Source organism: Acomys minous, assembly GCF_964271855.1.
Source record: "Acomys minous genome assembly, contig: scaffold_24, whole genome shotgun sequence".
Lineage (NCBI taxonomy): Eukaryota > Metazoa > Chordata > Mammalia > Rodentia > Muridae > Acomys > Acomys minous.
The window spans coordinates 1,551,041-1,576,608 of NW_028182181.1; positions in this window are offsets into that span (position 1 = coordinate 1,551,041).

Here is a 25,568-nt window from a genome sequence, read left to right on the forward strand (position 1 = left end):
GACACAAGAAAAGCTCCAATGAGTGCAGTTACAAAGAGAGAATTGGTTGTTTTGTTATTTATCTTTAAAGATGTGTGTGTATTCGCATGCACGCTAGGGTGTATATAAGTCTTAGAAGAATCACATATGTACACGTTAACAAACCATTTCTAGTTTAGATCCTCCAGGTCCCCATCTACCCATGGAACACGCCAGATTTCCATTGAGCCCTATTTTGCTCTCTTAAAAATGAGACCACAGGAGGCACACCAGACCTCCCTCTCTGCTGGGGCCTTTCATTTTGTTTTTCTCTCTTTCTGTTTTAGATTGATTTCTGGATTAAGTGTGGAGTGTTCTGCTTGCCTCTTAGGACATTTGGAAGAGCAGCCAGTGTTTTAACCCCTCCTGAGGCATTTTTTAATTTTACTTCGTTTTATTTTATTTCTTTTTGTGGTTTTCAAGACAGGGTTTCTCTGTGTAACAGCTCTGACTGCCCTGGAGCTCATGCCTGCCTCTGCCTCCCATGTTCTGAGACAACAGGCATGCATGCGCCAACACCACCCGGCTCCATTGCATTTTGCGTAATGCTCTCTTTGGTTTAAATGCTGAGGCGCTGTCACACAGAAAAGAGTGTAATTTATAAGAACAACACACCGTCATCCAGGCGCTGTGGTCCTCGCTGGATGATACCATCACAAGGGCAATATTGGCCCTGCCACTCCAGTACTGGCACCTGCCATGGAGGAGGTGGGCGGTGCTCTCCCTCTCCACCTGGCGGGTGTGACAGCCAAGTTTTTGTGTTTGGTTTTGTTTCTGTCTCCCACTACCACATTCCCCACACCATCCACCCAGAGACAGGGATTCTCCGTGTAGCGTTGGCTATCCAGTCCTGGGCTCCCTTTGTAGACCAGGCTGGCCTTATACTCACAGCGATCTGCCTGCCTCTGCCTCCTGAGTGCTGCAATTAAGTCATGCACCACAATGCCATGCCTGGCTTAGTTTTTGTTTTTGTTTTCCTTTGCCTTTAATCCCAGCAGTTGGGAGACAGAGGGGAGAGAATCACTTGCACTTGAAAGTCCAGGACAGGGAAGGCTACACGGGAAACCTTGTCTGGAAACAAACAAGCAAGCAAGCAAGAAAAAACTACAATTTCTTTAACACAAGAAAAGTTCTAGTTCCAAACTAGGTCAGTATACACAGCGATTTTCAAGACAGACAGGAATACATAGAGAGATTCTGTCTCCAAAATAGTTTAAACACTGTGTAAGTAGATAAGTAAGTAAGTATCATCTATCGATGATAGATAGATAGATAGATAGATAGATAGATAGATAGATAGATAGATAAAAAGACAGATAGAATTAAAGGCATGTGCCACCATGCCTGGCTAAATATATAATTCTTTACTCAACTATTTAAAAAGGACAAACATGTCCTTTATTTAGTGTATTCTCCGTAGTATACTAATACATAAATACATAAATGTTAGATACATACATACATACAAACATAGATAGATAGATAGATGGATAGATAGATAGATAGATAGATAGATAATACACACACAGACAGACAAATGGATATCAATCCTCATAGTTCCCTCGTTGGATCACAGCAGAGTCAGGCAGACTGGTCTAGGTAGTGCCAGCTCCCTTCTAATGTTTATTAGTCATCAGTCAGTACTGAATCTATTTATTATCAATGCAGCAGTGACTCTATAACCAGCCCAGAAAATCAGCGTGATTCTATACCTAGCACGAGAGGGGGGAAGGGGAGAGAGAGAGAGAGAGAGAGAGAGAGAGAGAGAGAGAGAGAGAGAGAGAATTGTGTGAGGAGGCTCTTTCTCCTGATATAGAAAGTATACCCACCCTTTCAATAAAAAAGAGAAGAAGAAAAAAAGTAAATAACCAAGCAACCAACAAACAATTAACAACAACAACAACAAGAACAACAAAAGACCACTACAAGCGGTCATTTGTTTTGGAATATAATTTACAGGGGAAAGAAATGTATAGGTTCACATACAGGCTCTATCATAAACAGGAGAGCAACGAGACTAAAAGACAGAGCAGCCGATGCCTTTTCTTATCGTTCAGGGTACTATTTATGTGAAATGGTTTGGGGTCCATCCTAGTCCCCTCTAGCATGACCTAGAAGTGACTTATTTAAGGTTTTCAGGAAGCAGTCCTCTTGAAGAGGAAAGAAATGGCTGCTGAGAGTGAGATAGGTAGGAAGGAAAGAAGGAAGACCGGGGTCAAAAACCAATCTCAGCACGTCAGAGGCAGTGGTCATAGCTAGAGACTGTGACTGATCACTCAGCACATACACACACACAGACACACACACACTCACATACACACACACAGGCGCGAGCTATGAAACAAGAAAATCTACAATGAGTGCATTTACAAAGACAGAATCGGTTGTTTTGTTATTTATCTTTAAAGATGTGTGTGTGTTCGTATGCATGCTGGGCTGTATATAAGTCTTAGAAGAATCACATATGTACACTTTAACAAACCATTTCTAGTTTAGATCCTCCAGGTCCCCATCTACCCATGGAACACGCCAGATTTCCATTGAGCCCTATTTTGCTCTTTTAAAAATGAGACCACAGGAGCCACACCAGACCTCCCTCTCAGCTGGGGCCTTTCATTTTGTTTTTCTCTCTTTCTGTTTCTGATTAATTTCTGGATTAAGAGTGGAGTGTTCTGCTTGCCTCTCAGGACTTTTGGAAGAGCAGCCAGTGCTTTTAACCCCTCCTGAGGCATTTTTTACTTTTATTTCGTTTCTTTTTATTTCTTTTTGTGGCTTTTTGAGACAGGGTTTCTTTGTGCAACAGCTATGGCTGTCCTGGAACTCACGGAGACCCAGCGGCCTCTGCCTCCCAAGCGCCGGGAGTAAAGGCGGGCGTGATGTCGCATGCCTTTAATCCCAGCACTCAGGAGGCAGCGGCAGACGGATCGCTGTGAGTTCAAGGCCAGCCTGGTCTACAAAGTGAGTCCAGGAAGGCCAAGGCTAAAACAGAGAAACCTTGGCTCGAAAAAATATATATATTAGAAGGAGAAGAAGGAAGAGGAGGAGGAGGAGGAAAGGAAGGAAGAAAGGAAAGAGCCAGGCCTGGTGGCAGCAATGCACTGAATATTTAAATTTTTCATGGCATTAGTCATAAGAAAAAAAATAAAATAAAGCAGATATAATTAATTGTCCTGGCATGCACCACCAGGCCCTGCTTCCTTTAATTTCATTTATTTATTTACTTATTTATATTGGTTTTTTGAGACAGGGTTTCTCTGGGTAGCCTTGGGTGTCCTGGAACTCTGTTTTTAGACCAGGCTGGTCTAAAACTCACAGAGATCCACCTACCCCTGCCTCCCAAGTGCTGGGATGAATGGCGTGTGCCACCATGCTGGTCCTTTCAGCTCTTTATCTCCAAGAAAGTTTCTAGGTAGTCCTGGGAGTTCCAACCTTAGTCCATCTACACATCAGTTTCAAAGACAGCCAGAGGGGGGCAGAGAGAGAGAGAGAGAGAGAGAGAGAGAGAGAGAGAGAGAGAGAGTCTATCTCCACAAACCTTAGATAAGTAAGATACACAGACAGAAAGACAAATGGAGGCCAAGCATCATAGTTTCCTCATGTAATCACAGCAGAGACAGGTGGACTTCTGTGTTTGGTTTTTCCAAGTACATATTTAAGTCTTTATTCAGCTATCTATCAAGGGTAAACTGGTCCTTTATTTAGTGTAGTCTCCGTACCCCACGTGGAACCATTGAAATCCCTAACTAGATGAGGCCTGCCTCCAGCTCACAGAGTTTCACCTGCCTCTGCCTTCAGAGCTATGGGATTCAAGGCCTACAGGACCACACCGAGCTGGCTTCTTTAAGTTCTGGTTTCAGAACTTAACCCCAATGTGCATGTACAGAATTACAGGGGAAGCCTCTTCTGATCTACACAGTTCCCTCGCTGCTCCATGAAAAGACAAACCACATAAAGGCTTAACTCGCTCTCTGAAAACGAAAAACAAAAATTAAGAGCTGGATGGAGAGGTGGCTCAGAGGTTAAGAGCACTGACTGCCCCTCCAGAGGTCCTGAGTTGCGTTCCCAGCGAGCACACGGTGGCTCACAGCCATCTATAATTTGATCTAACGTCCTCCTCTGGCGTGCAGGCATACACGCAGGCAGATGGAGCACTGTACACATAATAATGAATAAATATTTTAAATTGAAAATAAACTTTTAAATTAACCATAATGACAGGGGGAAAAAAACTAGTTCAGAATCTTTCAGTAGCCAGGCGGTGGTGGCACACGCTTTTCTTTCATCCCAGCACTCGGGAGGCAGAGACAGGTGGGTTGTTGTGAGTTTGAGGCCAGCCTCGTTTACACAGCGGGTCCAGGACAGCTAAGGTTCCATAAAGAAACGCTGTCTTCTGGAACCAAAACCAAAACCAAACCAAAAGAAACAAAAAAAAAAAATTAGACCGAGGAGCTACACCAGACCTCTGAGACGGTTCCTTTCATTTTATTTGCCTTTATTTCATTTTATTTTTTTTTCTATTTCTTTTTTTTGGGGGGGTGGGGGGCAAGGGATTCGTTTTTCACGTTAGGGTTTCTCTGTGTAGCCTTGACTGTCCTGGACTTACTTGCTTTTGTAGACCAGGCTGTCCTAAAATTTACAGCAATCCGACTGCCTCTTCCTCCCAAGTGCTGGGATTATTGGCGTGCGCCACCACCGCCTGGCCTTATTTTAATTTTTTTCTGTGCATCACTCGGTATGAATGTGTCAGATCCCTTGGTAGTGGCGTTACAGACAGTTGTGAGCTGCCGTGTGGGTGTTGGGAATCCAGCCCAGGTCCTTTGGAAGAGCTGACAGTGCTCCTCACCAACGATCCATCTCTCTAGTCCCATTTGCTTTGTCTTCATGCTCTCTTTCGTTTGAATTCTGAGGCACCGCCACACAGGGGGAAAAAAATCTTCCGAAGTGATCTTCTCTGTTCTCTGTGTTTACCATCCCTCTAGTGGCGTCTCTCTGAGAGGGATGGGTGTGTGTGTGTGTGTGTGTGTGTGTGTGTGTGTGTTCGTTTCTCTCTCTTCCCCATCCCCCACCGTGTGGAATGTGCAAGTCAAAGTTCAAACAAAGTTTGGCTCTTGACATCGCCATAATGAAGCCCCCATGTGGACGGCAACCGTCATGGCGTCTGACCTCACCAATATGGAAGCAGCAGCCTTCTCTGTCTTTTTGCTTTGTTTTGTTTCTTAAAAGAGGTTTTTTTCTGTGTAGCTTTGGCTGTCCTGGACTCACTTTGTAGACCAGGCTGGCCTGGAGCTCACAGCGATCCGCCTGCCTCTGCCACCCGAGTGCTGGGATTAAAGGCGTGTGCAACTGATGCTCAGCCAAACAAATATCTTTTTAAAAAATATACAAATTAAATACATATAAGCATGAACATAATTCACGCGTGATAAAACAGAGGCCACACAAGCTAAATATTTAATTCATTACTCAGCTATTTATAAAGGATAAACTAGTCCTCTATTTAGTGTAGCCTCCGTACTACACTAATACATAAATACAAAGATAATAGATAGATAGACAGACAGATAGATAGATAGATAGATAGATAGGGGAGGCACAGACAGACAAATGGAGACCAATGTTTATTAGTCATCAGTACTGATTCTATTTATTAGTAATGCAGCAGTGACTCTAACCAGTCCACAAAAACAGTATGATTCTACTATACTCAGCACTACAGGCATACAGTGGGGTGGGAGTGCCGGGGGTAGGGAGAGAGGGGGGAGGGAGGGAGAGGGAGAGGGACAGGGAGAGGGAGAGGGAGAGACCTTGACTCAAAGAAATAACTGAAAGCCAGGGGGTGGCAGCGCAGGGCTTTCTTTTATCCCAGGAGAGTCAGGCAGATTGCTGTGAGTTTAAGGCCAGCCTAGTCTACAAACTGAGTCCAGGACAGCCAAGCCTACGCAGAATCCCTGTCTCAAAAAACAGAAACAACAACAACAAAACAAAAAATAAATAAATAAACAACCGTAGAGATGAGTACAAAATAAATGAAAGAATGAATGAATGAATAAAAGTATGAACATAATTCATGCCGGTGTATGTACATGCAGGCAGAGCACTGTATACGTAATAGTCAAGAAATCTTCAAAAAGGAAAAAACAAAACAAAACAAAAAACCCAGTGAATTCTGAGACAATAAAGGCTACATAAAGAGACTGGCACCATCTCTTAAAACGAAACGAAACAAAACAAAAACCATCTGGGCGTGGTGGTGGCACACACCTTTAATCCCAGCACTCACTGCTGAGGCAGGGAGGGGCAGGCAGATCACTGTGAGTTTGAGGCCAGACTGGTCTACAACGTGATTCCAGGACAGCCAAGGCTACTACTCAGAGAAACCCTGTCTGGGGAAGGGGAAGGGGAAGGGGGAGGGGGGACCAAAAACCAAATGAGCGTTTCCCTGTGACACTTGAAAACGGCGGACTTTCCACATCGGCCACGGAGGCCTCTCCACCTCCAAGGAGAAACTAAGGTGTCACTGGAAGGTAATCAAGAGATAAGAAGTTCAGTTACCCACCCTTTCTGGCATAAGGCCAAAGGCTGAGGGAGGAGTGATGATGACCTTCAGATCCTTTTTCACTCAACCCAAGCAGATATTGATAGAATTCGAGCCCGTCTGGGGCGGCCCACGGCTCCCATCCCGGCACTTGGGGGCCAGAGGCTGGTGGGTCGCTCCGAATCGGAGGCGAGCCTGGCATACACAGAGAGGGTTCTGAGAAAGCCACGGCATATTAGGTATGGCCCCTGCGTGCCTGCACCAAAACTGACTCTAAACGTGAAGCCCTTCACTGCACAGAAAAGACAAACCAAAGCAAAATGGCAGACTGGTCTGCAGAGCAAGCTGCGCGACAGCCAGGGCTGTTGCATCGAAACGCTACCCCTGAAAACAAGCAAACACCTACACACAAACACAAAATTGCAGCCCTTGGGAGGTGAGGGCAAGTGAACCTCTGAGTCTGTGTCCAGTTTGGTCTACCGAGTGACTTCCAGGACAGCCACGACTACACAGAGGGAACCTTGACTTTACAGAAAACAGAAAACAAAACAGAAATCCAACACGTAGCCGGGCTTGGTGGCGCCCACCCGTGCCCGCCCGCCATCCATCCCAGTGCTCGGGAGGCAGAGGCGGGCAGGCAGGCTGGCTAAGCGCTGTGACTTCCAGGCAGGCCAGCCTGGTCTACAGAGCGAGTCTGGGGCAGCCAAGGCCACACAGAGAGACCCTGTCTCGAACCCCTCCCACCCAAAAAGCAAAACAATTCCAACATTTGGCAGGCAGAAGACAGTGAATCGCTCGCTCAGTGTGAGTTCGGCCTGCTCTACAGAGTGAGTTCCAAGATGGCCAGGACTACTACACAGAGAAACCCTTGACTGCTGCACAGAAACGAAACAAAACAAAACGAAATTCCAACACTGCAAATCCAGATACAGGGCAATCTCTGTTTCCAGCCCATACTGGTCTACAGAGAAAGTTGCATGACAGTCATGGCTATTACAAGCAAACCCTGCCTGAAAAACAAAATTAACTAACTAGCTAACTAACTAACTAGCTAGCTAGCTAGATAAATGAAGAAATAACAACCTATGTGGAACCAAAACCCAAAGCTTGTTTGCTTTGCTTTCTGTGAGACAGGGTTTCTCTGTGTAGCCTTCATTTATATATATATATATATATATATATATATATATATATATATATATATATATATATTTTTTAATTTTATTGTTGTTTTTTTTTTTTTTTTGGATTTTCGAGACAGGGTTTCTCTGTGTAGCCTTGGCCATCCTGGACTCACTTTGTAGACCAGGCTGGCCTCGAACTCACAGCGATCCGCCTGCCTCTGCCTCCCAAGTGCTGGGATTAAAGGCGTGCGCCACCACGCCTGGCTCATTTATTTATCTTATAAGGTAAATATTTAATTCTTTTGAACAAGTATTTAATTCTTTACTCAACTACTTAGAAACGATAAACTATTCTCCATACCCTATGTAACCTTGGAAATCCCTAACTAGATGAGGCCTGCCTCCAGCTCACAGAGTTTCACCTGCCTCTACCTTCAGAGCTATGGGATTAAAGACATACAGGACCACACAGCTGGCTTCTTTAAGTTCTGGTTTCAGAACTTTAACCCAATTTGCATGTGCCGAATGATAGGGTAGCCTCTGCTGATCTGCACAGTCCCCCTTGCTCCATGAACAGACAAACCACATAAATGTTTTAACTCACCGTCTTAAAACAAAACAAACAACAGCAACATAAATAAATAAATAAATAAATAAATAAATAAATAAATAAGAGCTGGAGAGGTGGCTCAGAGGTTAAGAGCACTGACTGCTCCTCCAGAGGTCCTGAGTTGCATTCCCAGCGAGCACACAGTGGCTCACAACCATCTATAATGTGATCTAATGTCTTCCTCTGACAGGCAGGCGTACTAAGCAGGTAGAGAGAGCACTGTATACAAAATAATAAATAAAGACATATTTTTTTAAACTGAAAATAAACTTTTAAAGTAATAATAATGACAGGGGAAAAAAAAAACCTAGTTCAGACTAGTTCAGAATCTTTCAGAAGCCAGGCTTTGGTGGCACTCGCTTTTCTTTAATCCCAGCAATCGGGAGGCAGAGACAGATGTATCTTTGTGAGTTTGAGGCCAGCTTGGTCTACACAGTGAGTCCAGGACAGCCAAGGCTACATAGAGAAACCCTGTCTCCAAAAACCAAAACCAAACAAAATTAGACTAAGGAACAACAGCAGACCTCTGAGATGGTTCCTTTTGTTTGAATTCTAAGGCCCAGCCACACAGAAAAGTGTAGGATAGATTAAGCTTTGTCGCAGGTGGAAGCAGTCTTGACGGGCTTTACCCTTGGGGCACACCATGAATACCTTGTGAGAGACTGTTTGGAGCCTTCCTGGGCTTGGAATTCAGGAAGCTTACCTAGGAACCCCACCGTGGCTATTGTTTTCCTAATTGACCCTCGAAGGGAGAAGGGACCGCCCTTTGCATATGACTGGGAAGAGGTAGGAGGGGAGAGGAAGAAGACGCGGAGAGAGAGGAAAGGCCCAGACCAGCTCGTGGGACTGAGACACCTAAGGACCCGTCCTGCCGAACGGATTCCAGGAGGTTTTAATCTTCTGTCCCTTTAACCTTTTTTTTTCCTTCTTGTATATGCTAGTTGGGTTGTATAATAAAGTTTAATTGTTAATAAACTGAGCCAACATCTGGCGCCCGATGTGGGGCCCGATGGGTTCCACAATCCCTAATGATATGAGGGAAGATTCAGTATTCCACGGGATAGAAATGTTGTTTCAGGGTATTGGCAAAATTGCAACTGCTGTTGCAAAACTCTTTCCTGCATTATACTTAGAGGGGATTCTTTGTTTTCTCATTGTCCTTTTATTACAATATTTCATGCTTAGAAGGATTAGAAGACAGGCTAATGGCATAAAAAAGCCGGAAGGGTCAGTAAGTTCTATCCTTTTGGAAAAGATTGCAGATTTGACTGGACAGATAGAAAGGCTGAGGTATGAAAATGAAGGGATGGGAAAACGGATAGAATTTTTGGCATTTGGTATTGATGAAGGACAGAAAATAGAGAGACCGGAAAGCCAGAAAAATCAGGAAGAGTCAATAAGCTCTATCCTTTTGGAAAAAATTACTGACTTGACTGAACAAATAGGCAAAATACAGAGAAAAGTGGAAGGGCTGGAAAAGCAGAAGGCACCTTTGGTTAAAAAGGGTGGAGAAGGTCAGAAACCAGAGACAAAGGAAGCCAGACCGACCAAAAGGTCTTTGGAAGTAAATGTACCAGTGGAGGATACTTCCACAGTCACCCAGGCACCTTCAGCTTTTCCAGTCACTGTAAGACATGTAATCGAGCCAAATGGTGCTGAGGGTCATGACGAAATAGCCTGGTGTCCTGTAGACATGATGGATTTAAAACATTTTAAGGAATCCATCATCAGATATGGTATGCATTCTAACTTCGTTAAACAAACGTTAAACAGCTGGGCCTATCAGAATAGACTTGTTCCCCAAGATTGGAAAAATTTAGTTTCAGCGGTATTGGAAGCAGCACAACAGTTACAGTGGTTATCATGGTGGCGAACAGAGGCTATAAAAATAGAACAAGAAAATATCGCACAGGGAATAAATATTAATAGAGATCAGTTACTTGGTGATGGACCATATACTAACATGAGAGAACAAATTCAAGCTGACGATAGAGTGATTGAACAATGTCGTAAGGCAGCCTTGAGAGCTTGGGAGCTGGTAGAGGAACCTGGGAAAACAACTATTTCTTTTACTAAGGTGTTCCAAGGACCTCTGGAGCCCTTTACAGAATTTTTGCAGAGATTAGGATCTGCTATGGATAAGGCGATGCCAGATTCTGATAACAAAAAGGCATTAAAACTTATCGTGGCTTATGAAAATGCAAATGCTGAATGTAAGAAGGTGCTTAGACCGTTAAAGGAAAGAGGCGCTCCATTAGATGACTGGGTAAAGGAGACAGTTAATATCAACTCTCAGGAATATCAGAATAATATTGTGGGACAAGCTTTAGTCAGAGAGCCCAGATATCATAATACTCGGTGCTTTAATTGCGGTCAAATCGGTCATGTGCAAAAAAACTGTAGAAATAGAAGGCGCACTAACCCAGGAAAAAACGTAACTTATAGAAGAGAACAGGGCGGTTCTGGTTATGATGGTAATGAGGTACCAAGACTCCCAGGGTACTGTAGTCGCTGTGGAAAAGGGAAACACTGGGCTCGGGATTGTCAATCTAAGCGAGATGTGCAAGGCAATATCTTGCCGACGGGAAACGGCAGGAGGGGGCCATCGGCTCGGGCCCCCGTAAACAATGCCAGCCGAATTCCTTTGGCCAGTCAGGAAGTGACAAACCCGCAGAAAAACGGGAACTGAGTGTTAGCGATCTAATGCATGCTACTGAAGGCAGTGCAGCCTTGGATCTGGCTTCAAATATGTCTCTTACCCTAACTCCTCAGGTTGAATGTTACAAATTAAATACTGATGTTTTTGGACCTTTGCCTTCAGGCACAGTAGGATTGGTTCTGGGAAGAAGCGGGCTGACTTCTCAAGGTTTTATTGTGCATCCTGGTATTATAGATGGAGATTCTAAAGGGGAAATAAAAATCTTGGTATGTGTGAAAAAGGAGATGAAAATTGATGCCGGGGATAGGATTACTCAACTCCTACTGTTTCCTTACATTAAGGGCAAAGCCGCTCCAGTGGAAAGGACTGGTGCGTTCGGGAGCACAGGGACCCGTGTGTTCTGGCAAACAGTAATTAATGATCAGAGACCTAAGTTAATTATACAATTGAATGGTATTAAAATAGAAGGCTTGGTAGACAGTGGAGCTGACGTCTCCATCATTTGCCAGAAGTCTTGGAACCAAACTTGGCCACTTAAAAAGGTTTATACAGAAATTGTAGGAATTGGCAAGTTATCTCAAATAAAACAAAGTGTACAGTGGCTTGAGTGTGTGGGACCAGATGGGCAGATAGGGAGGCTGAAACCCTATGTGGCTGACATTCCTATAAATCTATGGGGAAGAGACCTTTTACAGCAATGGGGTACTCAGATTACTATTCCTGCAAATACTGGGATAAAGAAGGTTGAAACAATGGGTGAATTGGTATGCGCTTCTAGGGAAGAGATTAATGTAAGTGATCAGAGGCGACCACCAGCTATGCCCATTGTCCAACCTCAGAATTCTTCAGGTTTAGAGTGTCAAAATTTATAAGAGGGGCCACTGCTGAGATACCAACCGCCTTGCCCCTAAAATGGATTTCAAACAGACCTGTATGGCAGGAGCAGTGGCCCTTAACAAAAGAAAAGTTACAGGCGCTTCACGGTTTAGTGCAAGAGCAGCTGGAGGCTCAACACATCGAAGAATCTTCCAGTCCCTGGAATTCCCCTGTGTTTGTGGTAAGAAAGAAATCAAGTGGTTGGAGAATGATAACAGATTTGAGGGCCATAAACAAGGTGATTCAACCCATGGGTTCCCTTCAACCTGGAATTCCTTTGCCTTCCTTATTACCTCGGTCTTGGCATATAATTACAATTGATTTAAAAGATTGTTTTTTTACCATACCTCTACACGAGAAGGACAGGGAAAGGTTTGCTTTCTCAGTACCTACTCTGAACAGTAATTCTCCAATGAAGAGATATCATTGGAAGGTACTTCCACAGGGAATGTTAAATAGCCCAACTTTATGCCAGTATTTTGTACAACAACCTTTAGAAATACTTCGTAAGCTGTTTCCTCAATCTATCATATATCATTACATGGATGATATTCTGCTAGCTGATTCTGATCCTAGTATTGTAGAAAAAATGTTTCAGGAAGCACAAAGAATTCTGCCATGCTGGGGATTACAGATTGCGGTGGAAAAAATACAAAGAGGAGATTCAATTACCTATTTAGGCTATAAAATAACTGAACAAAAAATTCGACCACAAAAGGTACAGATCCGTAGAGATCAATTACAAACTCTTAATGACTTTCAGAGATTATTGGGCGATATTACCTGGTTAAGGCCTACAATCGGGTTAGCTACCTATGAGTTAAGTAACTTGTTTCAGATTTTACAAGGGGATTCGGATTTAAACAGTCCTAGGTGTTTAACTGCTGAAGCAGAAAAGGAGTTAATTCTGGTGGAACAAAAACTTCAAAAGGCATATGTGGATAGAATTGATCCTGAACTTGGTTGCATTTTGGTAATTTTGCCTTCAAAACATTCTCCTACTGGGCTTCTCATGCAAAGGGAAGACCGGATTATAGAATGGATATTCCTGCCAAATAAACAAAACAAAAAATTGAAAACATATATAGAGAAAATTTCTGAATTGATTACAAAGGGAAGAATAAGGTTGCGTCAACTGTCAGGGATGGACCCGGCGGAAATTGTAGTGCCTCTTACTGATTCTGAGATTATGTCACTATGGGTAATTAATAAAGATTGACAAAAAGCTTGTAGTAATTATTTGGGAGACATTAACAATAGATACCCAAAAAGCAAACGTATACAGTTTATAAAAAGAACTAATTGGATCCTTCCAAGTATTGTAAAGAGGTCACCAATCTCAGGGACACCCACCTTTTTCACTGATGCAAATAAATCAGGTATGGCTGGTTATAAGTCTGAGAAAATGACCAAGGTAATTAAAAGCCCCTTTACATCAGTTCAAAAATCAAAATTATATGCTATCCTTATGGTTTTGTTAGATTTTCCTAAACCTCTTAATATAATTACTGACTCTCAATATGCTGAAAAGGTTGTTTTGCATATAGAAACTGCTAAATTTACTCCTGATAACACAGAATTAACTACTTTATTTATAGAGCTGCAACAGGTCATCAGAAGCAGAAATTATCCCTTGTATATTACTCATATTCGATCCCATACAGGTTTACCAGGTCCATTGGCAGAAGAAAATGAAGAGATCGACAAATTATTGATAGGTAATGTATTCGAAGCCTCCAAATTTCACGAAAAACATCATGTCAATGGTAAGGGGTTGAAAAAAAGATTTTCTATCACTTGGCAACAAGCTAGAGAAATAATTAATAAATGTCCTACATGTTCCTTATATAGTCAACTACCATTACCTGCTGGAATTAACCCTAGAGGTAACAAAAGGAATGAAATTTGGCAGATGGATGTGTTTCATTTTGCAGAATTTGGAAAAATGAGATATGTGCATCATACCATTGATACCTATTCAGGTTTTCAATGGACAACTGCCTTAAGTTCTAAAAGGGCTGACTGTGTGATTACTCATTTACTAGAAATAATGGCATTTATGGGAATACCTGCACAAATTAAGACTGACAATACTCCTGCATATGTGTCCCTTAAGATGAAAAACTTCTTTATGTATTATAATATAAAACATGTTACTGGTATACCTCACAATCCCACAGGACAAACAGTTGTGAAAAGAGCTAATCGTACCTTAAAAGAAACGCTTATTAAACAAAAGGGAAGGGTAAAGACACCCAGGGATCGATTAAATAATGCTTTGTTGACTCTAAATTTTCTTAATGTAAATGATGAAGGGACGTCAGCTGCGGAGAGACATTGGATAATAAAAAAAACTGAAAAATTGGGGCAACCAATATTCTTCAAGGACTTGGAAAGTATGAAATGGAAACCTACAGTAGTTTTGAGATGGGGTCATGGGTATGCGTATGTTTCCACAGGGAATGAAAATATATGGCTACCAACTAAGCTTATAAAGATTAGATCTGACCATATAACAAGTAAATCTTAAGAGCTACCTGGTTCTTAACAGCTTGACATTGTTCCTTACAGCTTGGAGAACTAATGCCCTCTTCTGTCCTATTGGTGTATATGCAGGTAGAGCCCTGTATTTGCAAAAAGCAGGACAATGCTGAAGACAGCAGGCAACATGGGTGATTTAACCCCAAAAGCATGCCTCTGGCACCTCGAGCAAGATGCCTCAAATGATGTTCCCTTGAAAATTATATATGTACTAACATACCTGTACTAATGATTTATAAAGTCTGCTTACTTTCAGAGCAAAAAACAAGACAATTATGAAGATCGAACTTCTGCCTCTGGCACTACTGCTTCTTCCAGAAATTGCATGCATATTAACAATAAATCGGCTAGCCGAAAGGATCGATCCCAAAAGGACTGGACAAAAAACAGCTAGCTTTTCCAGCGCTTGGCCAATATATTATTTTTCTTGGGTACCCGAAAAATATTTTTCTCTTAAACAACATCAAGTAATTTTGAGAACACGACGCCCCCATTCCCAGTAGGTGGGATGTGTGTTTTTGGTGGGTTACCAATGCTCATCTTTGCCTAACGGGGTTATTTACAATTAATAAAAGTTCATTTGGGGATTTCTTTCTTCTATCTTTCTTTCTCTCTTACTTTCTATCCCTTTTAATATTAAAAAAAAGGGGGGAAGGAAGGGAGGATACAGGATTGTAGAATAAAAGGTAGATTATTGAATCTACTAACTTAAAAATTTCTACATTGGTATTGTAGATTGATGGAAATTTAAGACTTTTGATTGATGGAAATTTAAGACTTCAACTTTTGCTTCACATTGATATGAACTTAAATTGTATACTCCATTCATTTTTGCCTTATGTATTGTATGTTATATGTTGACAAAATATTGTATATTGTATGTCAGAAATTTACGTTCTTTTTGTTCAATGTTTATTTGATGTATTATTCATGTACCACTAATGTCTTATAAAAAACTGTTTGGAATCATCGGGGATAAAAGTTGGTATTTAGTTACGTAGAAATCCTATTAGATACTCACTTTGTTATAGAGCAGGTTTGTTTAATAGCTTGTCTATGTCTTCAAAGGAATAGATTGATAACTGTAAAAATAGATAGATTTGCTCTTCAAACTCTTCAGAGATCCACAGAATATGGCATTTAATGATGAGGGCTTTCCTGACAGAGAGAGACATCCGCTCCTGGCCGCCTCTCCATTTACATCATTGAAGATGGGGGCTTCAAGAGACGCTGGTGACAGAATGGTCACTAGACGGAAAAACTGCTCTGCTACTGCTCTTATCTCTACGGCTGATGACAGGCTGACTGTCTGCAACGATCAACAATGATGCTGGAAAGATGACTGTCCAGCTTTAAAGAGAATAGATGGACCAGACCGTCGGATTTCCTGCTTCAAAAAGCAGTTCGTTGGATGTTTTGGGCCGAAAGGCTGAAGACTGATTGCCCCAATGAAGGAGAGAATTCGGTGACTATCCAGGCAGTCTGCTCTCTCTGTACTCTGCAACTTGGAAGTTGCCTGCCAGCACTTCCTTTATTAGATAGATTTTTCCTTCTTGGGTCTCTGATGGGATTGAAGACTAGATAGCCACAGTGTTACTAGAAGCTTTAGTAGATTAATAATTACAGTTTCTCATGAAAAAAAAAGACTCTCTTTGGTAGGATAGTGGTATACTTTCCCTTAGGATAACAAGTATAAAAGGACTTTGTTATGTTCTTGATTCCTGATGAGTATGTATATATGTATATATGTATATATGTGTATATAGTTCTTAATTTTTTAGAGAAGGGTGAGGTGTAGGATAGATTAAGCTTTGTCGCAGGTGGAAGCAGTCTTGACGGGCTTTACCCTTGGGGCACACCATGAATACCTTGTGAGAGACTGTTTGGAGCCTTCCTGGGCTTGGAATTCAGGAAGCCTACCTAGGAACCCCACCGTGGCTATTGTTTTCCTAATTGACCCTCGAAGGGAGAAGGGACCGCCCTTTGCATATGACTGGGAAGAGGTAGGAGGGGAGAGGAAGAAGGCGCGGAGAGAGAGGAAAGGCCCAGACCAGCTCATGGGACTGAGACACCTAAGGACCCGTCCTGCCGAACGGATTCCAGGAGGTTTTAATCTTCTGTCCCTTTAACCTTTTTTTTTCCTTCTTGTATATGCTAGTTGGGTTGTATAATAAAGTTTAATTGTTAATAAACTGAGCCAACAGAAAAGAAATTCTTCAAAAGTGATCTCTGTGTTTATCATCCCTCTAGATGGCAGGAACATAAATCCAATTCACACGTGTGTGTGTGTGTGTGTGTGTGTGTGTGTGTGTGTGTGTGTGAGAGAGAGAGAGAGAGAGAGAGAGAGAGAGAGAGAGAGAGAATTGTGTGAGGAGGCTCTCTCTCCTGATATAGAAAGTATACCCTTTCAATAAAAAGGAGAAGAAAAAAATAAAATAAATAACCAACCAACCAATAAACAAACAAACAAATAACAACAACAACAACAAAAGCAAAAACCACTACAAGCAGTCATTTGTTTTGGAATATAATTTACAGGGAAAAGAAATGTGTGGGTTCACATACAGGCTCAAACATAAACAGGAGACCAACGAGACCAAAAGACAGAGCAGCCAATGCCTGTTCTTATCGTTCAGGGTACTATTTATGTGAAATGGTTTGGGGTCCTTCCTAGTCCCCTCTAGCATGACCTAGAAACCTAGAAGTGACTGACTTAAGGTGACATCAGGAAGCAGTCCATTTCTGGAAGAGGAAAGAAATGGGTGCTGGGAGTGAGATAGGTAGGAAGGAAAGAAGGAAGAAGGGGGTCTCAAACCAATCTCAGCACGTCAGAGGCAGTGGTCATAGCTAGAGACTGTGAATGATCAACCAGCTGAGGATTAATTATTAACACCCATGCATGCTCGTTCTTGCGTGCGCAAGCACACACACACACACACACACACACACACACACACGATGACACAAGAAAAGCTCCAATGAGTGCAGTTACAAAGAGAGAATTGGTTGTTTTGTTATTTATCTTTAAAGATGTGTGTGTATTCGCATGCACGCTAGGGTGTATATAAGTCTTAGAAGAATCACATATGTACACGTTAACAAACCATTTCTAGTTTAGATCCTCCAGGTCCCCATCTACCCATGGAACACGCCAGATTTCCATTGAGCCCTATTTTGCTCTCTTAAAAATGAGACCACAGGAGGCACACCAGACCTCCCTCTCTGCTGGGGCCTTTCATTTTGTTTTTCTCTCTTTCTGTTTTAGATTGATTTCTGGATTAAGTGTGGAGTGTTCTGCTTGCCTCTTAGGACATTTGGAAGAGCAGCCAGTGTTTTAACCCCTCCTGAGGCATTTTTTAATTTTACTTCGTTTTATTTTATTTCTTTTTGTGGTTTTCAAGACAGGGTTTCTCTGTGTAACAGCTCTGACTGCCCTGGAGCTCATGCCTGCCTCTGCCTCCCATGTTCTGAGACAACAGGCATGCATGCGCCAACACCACCCGGCTCCATTGCATTTTGCGTAATGCTCTCTTTGGTTTAAATGCTGAGGCGCTGTCACACAGAAAAGAGTGTAATTTATGAGAACAACACACCGTCATCCGGGCGCTGTGATGCTCCCTGGATGATACCATGAGAAGGGCAATATTGGCCCCGCCACTCCAGTACTGGCACCCGACATGGAGGAGGTGGGCAGGGCTCTCCCTCTCCACCAGGCAGGTGTGACAGTTAAGTTTTGGTGTTTTGTTTTGCTTTGTTTCTGTCTCCCACTACCACCACCCCCACACCCTCCGCCCAGAGACAGGGTTTCTCTGTGTAGCGTTGGCTATCCAGTCCTCGGCTCACTTTGTAGACCAGGCTGGCCTTAAAGTCACAGCGATATGCCTGCCTCTGCCTCCTGAGTGCTGAGATTAAAGGCCTGCACCACCATGACATGCCTAGCTTTGTTTTTGGGTTTGTTTTTCTTTGCCTTTAATCCCAGCAGTTGGGAGACAGAGGCAAGAGAATCACTTGCACTTGCAAGTCCAGGAAAGGCAAGGCTACATGAGAAACCTTGTCTGGGAACAAACAAACAAGCAAGCAAGCAAGCAAGCAAGCAAACAAAAAACTACAATTTCTTTAACCCAAGAAAAGTTCTAGATCCAAACTAGGTCAGTATACACAGCGAATTTCAAGACAGACAGGATTACATAGAAAGACTCTGTCTCCAAAATAATTTAAACACTGTGTAAGTAGATAAGTAAGTAAGTAAATACATCGATAATAGATAGATAGATAGATAGATAGATAGATAGATAGATAGATAGATAGGATTAAAGGTGTGTGCCACCATGCCTGGCTAAATATTTAATTCTTTACTCAACTATTTTAAAAGATTAAACCAGTTCTTTGTTTAGTGTATTCTCCATACAAAACTAATACGTAAATACATAGATGTTAGATACATACATACACACATAGATAGATAGATAGATAGATAGGTAAATAGATAGATAATAGACATAAAGACAGACAAATGGATACCAATTCTCATAGTTCCTTCATTTGATCACAGCAGTGTCAGGCAGCCTGGACTAGGTAGTGCCAGCTAACTTCTAATGTATATTTGTCATCTGTCAGTACTGAATCTTTTTATTAGCAATGCAGCAGTGTCTCTATAACCAGCCCAGAAAATCAATGTGATTCTATACCCACCAGGAGAAGGTGGCGGGCGGGGGGAGGGGGGGAGAGAATTGTTTGAGGAGGCTCTCTTTCCTGATATAGAAAGTATACCCACCCTTTCAATAAAAAAGAGAAGAAGAAAAATATAAAATAAATAACCAACCAACCAACCAACAAACAACAACAACAACAGCAACAAAAAGACCACTACAAGCAGTAAATTGTTTTGGAATATAATTTAAATGGGAAAGAAATGTGTGGATTCACATACAGGCTGAAACATGAACAGGAGACCAACAAGAACAAAAGACAGAGCAGCCAATGCCTGTTCTTATCGTTCAGGGTACTATTTATGTGAAATGGTTTGGTGTCCTTCCTAGTCCCCTCTAGCATGACCTAGAAGTGACTGACTTAAGGTGACATCAGGAAGCAGTCCATTTCTAGAAGAGGAAAGAAATGGGTGCTGGGAGTGAGATAGGTAGGAAGGAAAGAAGGAAGAAGGGGGTCTCAAACCAATCTCAGCACGTCAGAGGCAGTGGTCATAGCTAGAGACTGTGAATGATCAACCAGCTGAGGATTAATTATTAACACCCATGCATGCTCGTTCTTGCGTGCGCAAGCACACACACACACACACACACACACACACACACACACACACACGATGACACAAGAAAAGCTCCAATGAGTGCAGTTACAAAGAGAGAATTGGTTGTTTTGTTATTTATCTTTAAAGATGTGTGTGTATTCGCATGCACGCTAGGGTGTATATAAGTCTTAGAAGAATCACATATGTACACGTTAACAAACCATTTCTAGTTTAGATCCTCCAGGTCCCCATCTACCCATGGAACACGCCAGATTTCCATTGAGCCCTATTTTGCTCTCTTAAAAATGAGACCACAGGAGGCACACCAGACCTCCCTCTCTGCTGGGGCCTTTCATTTTGTTTTTCTCTCTTTCTGTTTTAGATTGATTTCTGGATTAAGTGTGGAGTGTTCTGCTTGCCTCTTAGGACATTTGGAAGAGCAGCCAGTGTTTTAACCCCTCCTGAGGCATTTTTTAATTTTACTTCGTTTTATTTTATTTCTTTTTGTGGTTTTCAAGACAGGGTTTCTCTGTGTAACAGCTCTGACTGCCCTGGAGCTCATGCCTGCCTCTGCCTCCCATGTTCTGAGACAACAGGCATGCATGCGCCAACACCACCCGGCTCCATTGCATTTTGCGTAATGCTCTCTTTGGTTTAAATGCTGAGGCGCTGTCACACAGAAAAGAGTGTAATTTATAAGAACAACACACCATCATCCAGGTGCTGTGGTGCTCGCTGGATGATACCATCACAAGGGCAATATTGGCCCTGCCACTCCAGTACTGGCACCTGCCATGGAGGAGGTGGGCGGTGCTCTCCCTCTCCACCTGGCGGGTGTGACAGCCAAGTTTTTGTGTTTGGTTTTGTTTCTGTCTCCCACTACCACATTCCCCACACCATCCACCCAGAGACAGGGATTCTCCGTGTAGCGTTGGCTATCCAGTCCTGGGCTCCCTTTGTAGACCAGGCTGGCCTTATACTCACAGCGATCTGCCTGCCTCTGCCTCCTGAGTGCTGCAATTAAAGTCATGCACCACAATGCCATGCCTGGCTTAGTTTTTGTTTTTGTTTTCCTTTGCCTTTAATCCCAGCAGTTGGGAGACAGAGGGGAGAGAATCACTTGCACTTGAAAGTCCAGGACAGGGAAGGCTACACGGGAAACCTTGTCTGGAAACAAACAAGCAAGCAAGCAAGAAAAAACTACAATTTCTTTAACACAAGAAAAGTTCTAGTTCCAAACTAGGTCAGTATACACAGCGATTTTCAAGACAGACAGGAATACATAGAGAGACTCTGTCTCCAAAATAGTTTAAACACTGTGTAAGTAGATAAGTAAGTAAGTAAATACATCGATGATAGATAGATAGATAGATAGATAGATAGATAGATAGATAGATAGATAGATAGGATTAAAGGCATGTGCCACCATGCCTGGCTAAATATTTAATTCTTTACTCAACTATTTAAAAAGGATAAACTATTCCTTTATTTTGAATTCTCTGTACTATACTAATACATAAACACATAGATGTTAGACACTTACATACATACACACATAGATAGAAAAATAGATTGATAGATAGATAGATAGATAGATAGATAGATAGATAGATACAAAACACACAGACAGACAAATGGAGACCAATCTTCATAGTTACCTCATTTGATCACAGCAGAGTCAAGCAGCCTGGTCTAGGTAGAGCCAGCTACCTTCTAAAACTTATTAGTCATCAGTCAGTACTGAATCTATTTATTAGCAATGCAGCAGTGACACTATAACCAGCCCAAAAAATCAATATGATTATATACCCAGCAAGAGGGGGGGGAGAGGGAGAGGGAGAGAGAGAGAGAGAGAGAGAGAGAGAGAGGGAGAATTGTGTGAGGAGGCTCTCTCTCCTTATCTAGAAACTATACACACCCTTACAATAAAAAAAGAAGCAGAAATAAATAAAATAACCAACCAACAAACAAATATTAACAACCATACAAAAAAGAAAACTACAAGCAGTCATTATTTTTGGAATATAATTTGCAGGGGAAAGAAATGTGTGGATTCACATACAGGCTCAAACATGAACAGGAGAACAATGAGACGAAAAGACAGAGCAGCCAATGCCTGTTCTTATCGTTCAGGGTACTATATATGTGAAATGGTTTGGTGTCCTTCCTAGTCCCCTCTAGCAAGACCTAGAAGTGTCTGACTTAAGGTGACATCAGGAAGCAGTCCATTTCTTGAAGCGGAAAGAAATGGGTCCTGGGAGTGAGATAGGTAGGAAGGAAAGAAGGAAGAATGGGGTCAAAAACCAATCTCAGCACGTCAGAGGCGGTGGTCATAGCTAGAGACTGTGAATGATCACTCAGCTGTGGATTAATTTTTAACACCCGAGGGGGGTGCCGACGCACACATACACACACACACACACACACACACACACACACGATGACACAAGAAAAGCTCCAATGAGTGCAGTTACAAAGAGAGAATTGGTTGTTTTGTTATTTATCTTTAAAGATGTGTGTGTATTCACATGCACGCTAGGGTGTATATAAGTCTTAGAAGAATCACATATGTACACGTTAACAAACCATTTCTAGTTTAGATCCTCCAGGTCCCCATCTACCCATGGAACACGCCAGATTTCCATTGAGCCCTATTTTGCTCTCTTAAAAATGAGACCACAGGAGGCACACCAGACCTCCCTCTCTGCTGGGGCCTTTCATTTTGTTTTTCTCTCTTTCTGTTTTAGATTGATTTCTGGATTAAGTGTGGAGTGTTCTGCTTGCCTCTTAGGACATTTGGAAGAGCAGCCAGTGTTTTAACCCCTCCTGAGGCATTTTTTAATTTTACTTCGTTTTATTTTATTTCTTTTTGTGGTTTTCAAGACAGGGTTTCTCTGTGTAACAGCTCTGACTGCCCTGGAGCTCATGCCTGCCTCTGCCTCCCATGTTCTGAGACAACAGGCATGCATGCGCCAACACCACCCGGCTCCATTGCATTTTGCGTAATGCTCTCTTTGGTTTAAATGCTGAGGCGCTGTCACACAGAAAAGAGTGTAATTTATGAGAACAACACACCGTCATCCGGGCGCTGTAATGCTCCCTGGATGATACCATGAGAAGGGCAATATTGGCCCCGCCACTCCAGTACTGGCACCCGACATGGAGGAGGTGGGCAGGGCTCTCCCTCTCCACCAGGCAGGTGTGACAGTTAAGTTTTGGTGTTTTGTTTTGCTTTGTTTCTGTCTCCCACTACCACCACCCCCACACCCTCCGCCCAGAGACAGGGTTTCTCTGTGTAGCGTTGGCTATCCAGTCCTCGGCTCACTTTGTAGACCAGGCTGGCCTTAAAGTCACAGCGATATGCCTGCCTCTGCCTCCTGAGTGCTGAGATTAAAGGCCTGCACCACCATGACATGCCTAGCTTTGTTTTTGGGTTTGTTTTTCTTTGCCTTTAATCCCAGCAGTTGGGAGACAGAGGCAAGAGAATCACTTGCACTTGCAAGTCCAGGAAAGGCAAGGCTACATGAGAAACCTTGTCTGGGAACAAACAAACAAGCAAGCAAGCAAGCAAGCAAGCAAACAAAAAACTACAATTTCTTTAACCCAAGAAAAGTTCTAGATCCAAACTAGGTCAGTATACACAGCGAATTTCAAGACAGACAGGATTACATAGAAAGACTCTGTCTCCAAAATAATTTAAACACTGTGTAAGTAGATAAGTAAGTAAGTAAATACATCGATAATAGATAGATACATAGATAGATAGATAGATAGATAGATAGATAGATAGATAGATAGGATTAAAGGTGTGTGCCACCATGCCTGGCTAAATATTTAATTCTTTACTCAACTATTTTAAAAGATTAAACTAGTTCTTTGTTTAGTGTATTCTCCATACAAAACTAATACGTAAATACATAGATGTTAGATACATACATACACACATAGATAGATAGATAGATAGGTAAATAGATAGATAATAGACATAAAGACAGACAAATGGATACCAATTCTCATAGTTCCTTCATTTGATCACAGCAGTGTCAGGCAGCCTGGACTAGGTAGTGCCAGCTAACTTCTAATGTATATTTGTCATCTGTCAGTACTGAATCTTTTTATTAGCAATGCAGCAGTGTCTCTATAACCAGCCCAGAAAATCAATGTGATTCTATACCCACCAGGAGAAGGTGGCGGGCGGGGGGGGGGGGGAGAGAATTGTTTGAGGAGGCTCTCTTTCCTGATATAGAAAGTATACCCACCCTTTCAATAAAAAAGAGAAGAAGAAAAATATAAAATAAATAACCAACCAACCAACAAACAAACAACAACAACAACAGCAACAAAAAGACCACTACAAGCAGTAAATTGTTTTGGAATATAATTTAAATGGGAAAGAAATGTGTGGATTCACATACAGGCTGAAACATGAACAGGAGACCAACAAGAACAAAAGACAGAGCAGCCAATGCCTGTTCTTATCGTTCAGGGTACTATTTATGTGAAATGGTTTGGTGTCCTTCCTAGTCCCCTCTAGCATGACCTAGAAGTGACTGACTTAAGGTGACATCAGGAAGCAGTCCATTTCTAGAAGAGGAAAGAAATGGGTGCTGGGAGTGAGATAGGTAGGAAGGAAAGAAGGAAGAAGGGGGTCTCAAACCAATCTCAGCACGTCAGAGGCAGTGGTCATAGCTAGAGACTGTGAATGATCAACCAGCTGAGGATTAATTATTAACACCCATGCATGCTCGTTCTTGCGTGCGCAAGCACACACACACACACACACACACACACACACACACACACACACACACACGATGACACAAGAAAAGCTCCAATGAGTGCAGTTACAAAGAGAGAATTGGTTGTTTTGTTATTTATCTTTAAAGATGTGTGTGTATTCGCATGCACGCTAGGGTGTATATAAGTCTTAGAAGAATCACATATGTACACGTTAACAAACCATTTCTAGTTTAGATCCTCCAGGTCCCCATCTACCCATGGAACACACCAGATTTCCATTGAGGCCTATTTTGCTCTCTTAAAAATGAGACCACAGGAGGCACACCAGACCTCCCTCTCTGCTGGGGCCTTTCATTTTGTTTTTCTCTCTTTCTGTTTTAGATTGATTTCTGGATTAAGTGTGGAGTGTTCTGCTTGCCTCTTAGGACATTTGGAAGAGCAGCCAGTGTTTTAACCCCTCCTGAGGCATTTTTTAATTTTACTTCGTTTTATTTTATTTCTTTTTGTGGTTTTCAAGACAGGGTTTCTCTGTGTAACAGCTCTGACTGCCCTGGAGCTCATGCCTGCCTCTGCCTCCCATGTTCTGAGACAACAGGCATGCATGCGCCAACACCACCCGGCTCCATTGCATTTTGCGTAATGCTCTCTTTGGTTTAAATGCTGAGGCGCTGTCACACAGAAAAGAGTGTAATTTATGAGAACAACACACCGTCATCCGGGCGCTGTGATGCTCCCTGGATGATACCATGAGAAGGGCAATATTGGCCCCGCCACTCCAGTACTGGCACCCGACATGGAGGAGGTGGGCAGGGCTCTCCCTCTCCACCAGGCAGGTGTGACAGTTAAGTTTTGGTGTTTTGTTTTGCTTTGTTTCTGTCTCCCACTACCACCACCCCCACACCCTCCGCCCAGAGACAGGGTTTCTCTGTGTAGCGTTGGCTATCCAGTCCTCGGCTCACTTTGTAGACCAGGCTGGCCTTAAAGTCACAGCGATATGCCTGCCTCTGCCTCCTGAGTGCTGACATTAAAGGCCTGCACCACCATGACATGCCTAGCTTTGTTTTTGGGTTTGTTTTTCTTTGCCTTTAATCCCAGCAGTTGGGAGACAGAGGCAAGAGAATCACTTGCACTTGCAAGTCCAGGAAAGGCAAGGCTACATGAGAAACCTTGTCTGGGAACAAACAAACAAGCAAGCAAGCAAGCAAGCAAGCAAACAA